At 51.9% G+C, this 9589-nt stretch overlaps 1 pseudogene; it reads right to left on the bottom strand.

The window, feature by feature from the left end:
• Positions 1–8072: 8072 nt before the first annotated feature.
• On the bottom strand, positions 8073–8901 carry LOC146177759 (uncharacterized; annotated as a pseudogene).
• Positions 8902–9589: the final 688 nt, after the last annotated feature.

The raw sequence follows: 9589 nt of genomic DNA on the forward strand, positions 1-9589 counted from the left end.
AAAACCCACCACCACCACCAGCACCACAACCGGAGCCATGCATCATGACTTATAGTGATGTCTTACGTCGACCTGCTCCCGAGCCAAATCCATTCCGTCCCGTTGTCGGACCACCGCCTCGCTACATGCGCCCCGTCGAGCAGCAACAAGATCTGCGCCCCGTCGAGCCACAGCAATACCAGCGTCCCGCTATCAGCAAGGCGCACTTGTGGCGCACGCCCAACAGACGGCCACTTTGTTATCACTGCGGCGAACCTGGTCACATTCTCCGCAATTGTCCATACCGGAGAATAGGCTTGAGAGGATTTCCACCAGACGCGCCTCGACCCCGCTATGGCGAAAGACCCCAGGAGATTGAGGAGTACCTGGCTGCTAACGAGATGCAGCCAACGTCACCACAACGGCGGTCGCGATCGACATCTCCGAAGCGTTTTGCTTCGCCCACTCGGTACTCTTCCTCTGGGCAATTTAGAGGCACGTCCCCTCACCGGGAAAACTAAACACGGCGACCTCCGGGGGTGGGGCCGCCGCTACGTTTCAGAATAAACAGCCTCCACCCGACGATTTGACGCGACGGCCCGAGCGGCGACGACCCGATCCGATGAACTTACCGACGTGCTGCGAACGCATTATTTCCGGGGAAATTTTTGTAACCGCCGACAGTTGTGATGTGACCGCACTTGTGGATACCGGCGCCGATTTCTCCGTCATGAGCAGCCAGCTAGCCACGGCACTCCGTAAGGTTCTGACGCCTTGGTCTGGGCCAATGATGCGTACCGCCGGTGGTCATGTAATGACGCCGATTGGCATGTGCACTTGCCGCATAGAGATCTGCGGTTTTACTTTCACTGGCACATTTGCCGTATTACAAGAGTGCTGCAAAGATCTGATTCTTGGCATAGATTTTCTTCAAGAGTATGGTGCTGTCATAGACCTTCGGGAGCAGCTCATGGTATCGTTTTCAACCAAGCGAGCCGTTGATAGCAACAAGGACTTGCGGAAAACGATGTTGCGCGTCTATGACGACTACATAACTATCCCTCCGCGTGCGAGCAAGTTCGTCACAGTCGAATGTTATCACAGCACCGGCACGTGTGGCATTGCTGAAGATAAGATGTCACTGCTTCTACCTCGACAAGTTTGTGTAGCTCGGGGCCTTGTCGAACTTGTCCGTGGCCAAGCCAAACTGCTAGTGGCCAACTTCACATGTGAACTGCAACATTTGACGGCAAACACGACGGTCGCTTATTTTGATGAACCTGGAGATTGTACAGGCCAGTACGCTCTATCCAACACGCCAGACCTCGACAATGCGGCGCCTACAGCCATTCAGACTGATGTGAATCCGCACCTCTTGCCCAGTGAGAAACGCTGCATAGAGAATTTTGTCAATTCGTTCCGAGATTGTTTTGCATCAACCTCCAAGGTCCGACAGACGCCACTAACGAAGCACCAAATTATAGTTGCCGATGACCAACGTCCACTATGTCAGCGTCCTTACAGGGTGTCTTCAAAAGAACGTGATGCCATCCACCGCCAAGTTACAGAAATGCTCCAGCACGACGTTATCCAACCGTCGACGAGCCCCTGGTATTCGCCTGTTGTCCTCGTCGCAAAGAAGGATGGAACCTTGAGGTTTTGCGTGGATTACAGACGCCTCAACAACGTCACGAAAAAGGATGTGTACCCCCTGCCACGCATAGACGATTCCCTCGATCGCCTTCGCCATGCCACTTACTTTTCGTCGCTTGACCTCCGCAGTGGATATTGGCAGAGGATGACGAGCGAGACCGTGAGAAGACCGCTTTTATTACGCCGGACGGTTTGTATGAATTTAAAGTGCTCCCGTTTGGCCTGTGTTCGGTCCCTGCCACATTTCAGCGAATGATGGACACTGTACTTTCTGGTCTGAAGTGGCAGTCATGCCTCGTATATCTCGACGACGTTGTGATTTTCTCGGACACGTTCGACGAGCACCTGAAACGTTTGCGCGCTGTCTTCGAGGCCATCTGATCTGCCGGTCTCTCTCTAAAACCCGAAAAATGCCACTTTGCTTTTAACGAGCTGAAATTTCTCGGCCACATTGTCAGCGCTCAAGGTGTTAGCCCAGACCCAGAGAAGACGGCCGCTGTCTCTTCATTCCCCAAACCAGCGGATAAACGAAGCTTGCGTCGATTTCTCGGCCTTTGCGCGTACTATCGTCGCTTTGTTAACAATTTCTCCAAGATCGCTGAGCCTCTGACCCGCCTGACAAAAGACGCCGAGCCGTTCTTTTGGGGCCCCGACCAGGAAAACGCTTTCACGGAACTAAAGTCCCGTCTGCAATGTACACCAATACTTGGCCACTTCGACGAAGAGGCCGACACGGAACTGCACACGGATGCCAGTAACGTTGGCCTCGGTGCGGTCCTTGTTCAGTGGCAGGACGGTGCAGAACGTGTCATTGCTTACGCCAATCGCACTTTGTCCCGTTCCGAAGTTAATTATTCAACTACCGAAAATGAGTGCCTCGCTGTTGTGTGGGCAGTCATGAAATTTCGTCCGTATTTGTACGGTCGCCCATTTCGTGTCGTGAGTGACCATCACTCTCTGTGTTGGCTGGCAGACCTGAAAGATCCATCGGGTCGGCTTGTTCGATGGAGCCTTCGGTTGCAAGAATTTGACGTTACAACCGTGTACAAGTCCGGCAAGAAACACAGTGATGCTGACTGTCTTTCCCGCGCCCCTACTCCCTGCGACGCGGACGGCTCCGACGACGATTCCGTTTTCCTCGGTGTTATCGCGACGTCCACCTTATCCCGAAAGCAGCAGACTGACTCTGAATTTTCGCCCCTCATTGAATACCTCGAAGGAACCGTGTCATCTCCTCCTCAGCTCTTCAGGCGCGGACTGTCCTCATTTTGCCTGAGTGATGGTGGGCTCTACAAGTAGAACTACGGCCCAACAGAAACTGCTTATCTGCTTGTAGTAGCCGCAAAGCTACATGACGAAGTTCTTCGTGCGTGCCACGATGACCTTTCTTCCGGCCATCTCGGGTTTTCTCGCACGGATACGCCGAAAGCACTACTGGCCCAGGCTAGCTGCCGTTGTGCACCGCTACGTCCGTACCTGCCGTGAGTTCCAGCGGCGGAAAACACCACCCATTAAACCAGCTGGGCTCTTACAGCCTATCGATCCCCCGAAATTCCCATTTCAACAGTTCGGCATGGACTTACTTGGCCCATTTCCGAAGTCCTTCATGGGTAACAGGTGTATAGCGGTTGCCACTGAATAACTTAGCCGCTACTGGTAGATGAAGGCCATTCCACGTGATACCGCAGATTAATTTGCGCATTTCTTCATTCACAGCATTGTACTCCGTCATGGTGCGCCAACAGTCGTCTTAACTGACAGAGGAACGTCGTTTACGTCGGCACTTACGAGTGAGGTACTTCGACTCAGTGGCACCACCCACCGCAAGACAACAGCCTATCATCCTCAAATTAATGGACTGACTGAGCGGTTTAACAAGACAATTGCCGATATGATTTCTATGTATGTAGACGACGATCAGGGGAACTGGGACCGAATTCTGCCGTACATCACTTTCGCATACAACACTGCACTCCAGGAAACAACACGCTTCACTCCATTTCATTTGGTTCATGGACGCGAACCCTTGACTATGCTGGATGCCATGCTTCTTCCAGATTCTGCACCCTCCACTGTCATGGGGGCTGACGAATTTATTCGTGACGCAGAAGCTGCACGCCAGCTTGCCCGACAGCGAATTCGGCACCAACAAGAACATGACGCCCAGCGCTAAAACCTGCGACACCGAGAGGTGACTTACACGCCCGGCGACCAAGTCTGGGTATGGAGCCCAACACGGTTGCGAGGGCGCTCTGAAAAGCTTCTGCGGCGATACTTTGCACCTTACGAGGTGCTCCGCCGCCTCAGCGTGGTGAACTACGAGGTGCTACCACAAGGCACTGTACGCTCCTCTCGGCAGCCGAAATCTGAAATAGTTCACGTTGCCAGAATGAAGCCATATTACAATCGTTAAACCATTTCAGGGTCCAAAGCAGAGCCAAAGACTTTCCCGTATAACTTGCCCCGCTTTTCGACTATTACCCTACGCTTGTGGCATCGGGTCGATGCCCCTTGGAAGGGGGGCAATGCCACACCGTTGACCATCTTCTGGCGCCACCAAGTGGCCGAATGTCTTGGCACGTGGCTAAGCGTCATCCTCATCTTTCTCGAGTTTTCGCTTGATTAAAAACAGCCAGCTCGGTTGTTGTGCTGCTTGCTACGTGTGTTGGTGACAATATGCATACGCTTCAAAATAACATTGGAACACACACAAGAAAACAAGACAGAACACAGTCACTCCAAGCATCAGTCGTCCACGCCCAGCCTTATGGGTTTGCGAACAACTCTTACAATTCTAGCTTGAGAATTGCCACCGTCAGTCTCCGTCTGAGTTAGAGGCCCCAAATCTTCCGGAGCTTCGTCAAATTGGTTGTCTACTCCAGTTACCAATCCGGCCCTGCTGGGCTGTTCCGGACTATCCGGAAATTCGTAGTTCCCGCTATCTACCCGGTCTTTTGGAGTAAAGAGCAGAGACATTAGTCTGCCAACCAAGATCCGTATAACCCGTGCTATGGTCTTTCCAGTTGTGATGTATGGATGCGAGAGTTGGACTGTGAAAAAGGCTGACCGCCGAAGAATTGACGCGTTTGAATTGTGGTGCTGGCGAAGACTCTTAAGAGTTCCTTGGACTGCCAGAAGATCAAATCAGTCGATACTGTCGACCATAAACCGTGACTGCTCATTGGAGGGTCAAATTCTAAAGTTAAAGCTCAGCGACTTTAGTCATCTGATGAGAAGAGAGGAGTCGCTGGAGAAAGATTTGAAGTTGGGAAAGGTTTAGGGTCGCCGGAGAAGGGGTAGGCAGCGAACGCGAAGGTTAGATGGCATTCTCGAGGCATTGCAGATGAAGCTATGTGATGTTAAGAAGATAGTGAGAGACCGGAAAGCGTGGCGTGACATGGTCCATAGGGTCACGAAGAGTCGGACACGACTGAACGCCTGAACTGAACTGAACTGAAGCATTCTCCTGTTTCGACGGACTTCAACCCCGTTTTCCGTTTGAACACGGTATGAACGCGGCTGTGGTGCTGCTCCGAGCACTGTACCTTTGTTACGGAGATCAGTCACCCACACCACATCACCTGCTTCCAGCTTTGGGAGATTTTTAGACCGGTGACGTCCGTAGAAGTGGCGGCTTTGCTCCTTTCTGACTTTACGGTCCTTGGCTGCCGCTTCTTGCAGACAGCATTGTCCCGGATTGCGGTGCGAAGGCAGCATTGGGACTCTCGTCCTAAGCCTTCTACCCATCAGTATCTCCGCTGGGCAGATGTTCAAAACACCAGGCGTAGCCCTATAAGCCAGCAAGGTTAAGTAAGGGTCGTCCAATTTTGGAATGAGATTCTTAACCGTCTTTACCATACGTTCGGCTTCCCCGTTTCCCTGGGGGTGCCTCAGACTCGAGGTGACATGACGGAAGCCATACAGTTTTGCAAGTTTCTCGAACTCGGCACTGACAAATTGGGGACCATTGTCGGTCACCACACACTCGGGAATGCCATGTCTCTCAAAAATACTTTTCATTCGGCTTAACACGGTAGCAGACTTAGTCGACGGAAGAATGGCGATCTCTGGATATCGCGAAAGATAGTCTACTACGACAAGATATTGCCGTCCCTGAATTTGAAACAGATCGACCCCTACTCTCTCCCAAGGAAAAGAGAGCATTGGCGATGCAATCATCGGTTCGATCTGTTCAGGCGCATGCATCGCGCAAACGCTGCACTGTTTCACGAATGAAGCTATCTCAGTGCTAAGTCCCGGCCACCAGACAGAACCTTTAGCCACACTGCGGCATCGCGAGATGCCTTGGTGACCGTCATGCAGTTTGCTTAGCGCTTCCTTGCGAAGGATCTGAGGAATGATAAGCCTCATACACTTTAGCAGAAACCCATTCACCAATGTTACGCACGCGCGTTCCTGCAAGTATGGCAGAAGATAACAGGGAACATTTTGTTTCCTGGGCCACCCTTTTTTGCACACTGTGCGCAAGCTTCGACACACTTCGTATTTTGCTTGACCTTTTTTACTCTTTTCAAGAAATCGTTGCCTGTTTGTAAACCCAGTAAACAAGCTTTCGAGTAAGCGGTTACGGCTGAGACAGTTAAACAGCTTTCCACTTTCGTACGAGCTAACTGCGAAGGTGAAAGAGTATCAGCAGGGGTTAGCGATTTGCTTGGTACATATAATACTCAAAACCTGCATCGCATCAGGCGCAGACGAAAACGTTGAATTCTTGGCGGTATAGCGTCGATTGCCATGTGGCCCAACAGCGACACCAAGGGCTTGCGGTCAGTTTAAAAAACAACTTCCAGACCACGGATATACTCATCAAACCTTTCTGCTGCCCACGTTAACGCCAGCGCTTCCTTTTCGATCTGGGAGTACCGTTGCTCGGTTTTGGTGAGCGAACGAGGAGCGAATGCAACTGGTCTACATTGCCCGTCTTTTTGCTTTTGAAACAAAACTGCTCCCAGACCGAAAGACGATGCGTCAGCTGAAAGAGTGGTGTGTAGCGAAGCATCGTACAAAGCCATGCATTGCGCTGAACAAACGAGCTCTTTGAGTTCTTGGAACGCTTTTTCCTGATTGCTGTCCCAGACCCAGTCCCTATCCTTATGCAAAAGAACACGCATGGGAGCAGTCACTTGGGCTAAATGTGGCAGGAAGCGGCCCAAATGATTCGTCATGCCCAAAATGCTTCTAAGCTCAGTACCGTCTCTGGGTGCTCTCAAATCTTTTATAGCACTGCCTTTCGCTGGATCAGGATGAATACCTTCTTCATTCAGAATGTGACCCAAAAAACGCACTTGCCTAACCCCGAATAAGCATTTCTCTTTGTTTAATGTCACATTTTCCTTTGCTAGGCATGTGATCAGGTTACTTAAACGCTCATCGTGTTGAGCTTTGCTTTCGCCAAACACTGGGACACCGTCCATGAGATTAACGACCCCCGGCAGGCCACCTAGTATCTCAGACAGTCTCTTTTGGAAGTACTCCGGAGCGGAGGTAATTCCAAAGGGCAGTCGCGTGAAACAGTATCTACCGAAGGGTGTTAAGAACGTGGTTAGCTCTTCCGAGTCTTTTCTGAGTCCCACCTGGTGGACGCCTGAGTTGGCATCGAGCTTTGAAAACCATTTCGCTCCCGACAGTGACCCTAGAGCTTGATCCACAGTTGGTAACGTAAATCCCTCTCGAACTACGCATTTGTTCAATTTATTGAGGTCTACGCAAACTCTCAGGTCTCCTGAGGGCTTCACTACCGGAACTATTCCGGCGCACCATTCGGTGGGCCCATCCACTTTCCTGATTATGCCTAAACGCTCCATTTTATTTTTTTTCGCGCTTCAGGGACTCCCTCAGGGGAATTGGTACCCTGCATGGAGCGCCTATGGCATGCGGGATAGCGCCAGCTTGTAGCCTGATGGTGTACTGCCCTGGCATCGTACCTAGACCGCGGAACATTTCTGGAAAACGCGTCTCGTACTGCAGGTTTCCCGGCTCGACCGCGTCTGCAAATTTCACGATACCTAAGACCTCAAGTGCAGGTAATCCTAGAAGGACGTCGCGTAACGGACTGACAACGTAGCATGTTTGATACACTGTTTTCTCTTTCCATGCGATCTCTGCTACAAATTTGCCTAGTACGTTAAGCTTACTGCCTCCTGCACCTTGCAAGATTTCATCGGTTTTTACCAGTCTGGACGGTAATCCCGGAAACGGTGATGGTAATACTGACACTTCAGCACCTGAGTCAACCTTAGCAAAAATGGGCACAGAATTTATGCGCACCTGAACACATCGAGCTTTTCTGCATGCATCTATTGATCCCACGAAAGTCTCTCCAGTGTCGTGGTTGACCGCTGAAACGCGTAGCTCTCCAGTTTCCTGGTTGACCGCTGAAACGCGTACCTTTCGTTGAGCGGAAGCCGTTGCTTTCTTCATCAGGTCTTTGCGAAATGTCCCTTCTTGCCACAGTGAAGACACTTGGCAGCTCTGGCTGGGCACATTGTCCTGGGGTGGGCGTCGCCACTGCAGAATGGACAAGGCACCTCCGGCGTTCGTTGCCCATGCTGCCGCACCTCCGGCGTTCGTTGCCCATGCTGCCGCACCTCCGGCGTTCGTTGCCTATGCAGACGTCCCTTGTGCCTCTGTTGGAGCACCGCGTCCACATTGGGGTCCTGGTCACGAATTTCCGATGACTGATGGCTGTGTTGTCCTCGAAGAGTACTTTGCTGCTTTTGGACGCTTTTCTTTAAGCGAGCCTTCGACAGCGCCGAAGCCCGCGTGAGCTGAGAATCCGTTTGCAAAGCTTCCGAGAGCTTTGCGTCGCGGAGCCCGACAACCAGTATGTCTCGGATCATCCGTTCTTTTAGTTCACCGTAGTCGCAACGTTACGCCAAGGCGTGTAGCGCAGTGAAGAAGTGGTCTACCAACTCTCCTGGCATTTGTACGCGTCTGTGAAAACAGGCGCTTTCGTACACGATGTTCCTCTCATTCACAAAGTGCCCGTCGAACTTTTTCTTTACGGTTTCATAGTTCTTGGCGTCTTCGTCAGATAGTGAAAACGTCTTGAATATGTCACGAGCTTGCCTCTCCATTGTGTACAACAGCGTGCGTACCTGAGCCTCCCCGGAGCATTCGTTGAGTCCAGTTGCATATCGGAAGTCGAACGAAATGTTCGATGCACGCCGGCCACTCTGACGTGCGGTCAAAGTAAAGCTGTGGCGGTTGCTGCAGTCCATCCAGCCGCATTGAAGGCGTGTTCGACATCGTGGATGGAAGGTGCCTGGCTCAGTGGGAAGATTCTTGACCATCTGACATCATGTCGTAGGCGCCCCCCCCCTGCCTGGGCTAACACGACATGGTGTCAGAAGTGGGAGCGCGGTGTCTGGACTGCTTTCTCGGGCAGCGTTCCGGCGCGGGTGCAGCGGCGCCCCTCCCCCTGCCTGGGCTAACACGACATGGTGTCAGAAGTGGCCGTCTACGACATGATGTCAGATGGTCAAGAATCTTCCCACTGAGCCAGGCACCTTCCATCCACGATGTCGAAGACGCCTTCAATGCGGCTGCATGGACTGCAGCAACCGCCACCGCTAGATTTGACCGCACGTCAGAGTGGCCGGCGTGGATCGAACATTTCGACGACTTCCGATATGCAGCGGGACTCAACGAATGCTCCGGGGAGGCTCAGGTACGCACGCTGTTGTACACAATGGGGGGGGGGGCAAGCTCGTGACATATTCAAGACGTTTTCACTATCTGACGAAGACGCCAAGAACTATGAAACCGTAAAGAAAAAGTTCGACGGGCACTTTGTGAATGAGAGGAACATCGTGTACGAAAGCGCCTGTTTTCACAGACGCGTACAAATGCCAGGAGAGTTGGTAGACCACTTCGTCACTGCGTTACACGCCTTGGCGTAACGTTGCGACTACGGTGAACTAAAAGAACGGATGAT

Source organism: Amblyomma maculatum, chromosome 10 (assembly GCF_055883805.1).
Source record: "Amblyomma maculatum isolate TAMU_Amacu chromosome 10, ASM5588380v1, whole genome shotgun sequence".
NCBI lineage: Eukaryota > Metazoa > Arthropoda > Arachnida > Ixodida > Ixodidae > Amblyomma > Amblyomma maculatum.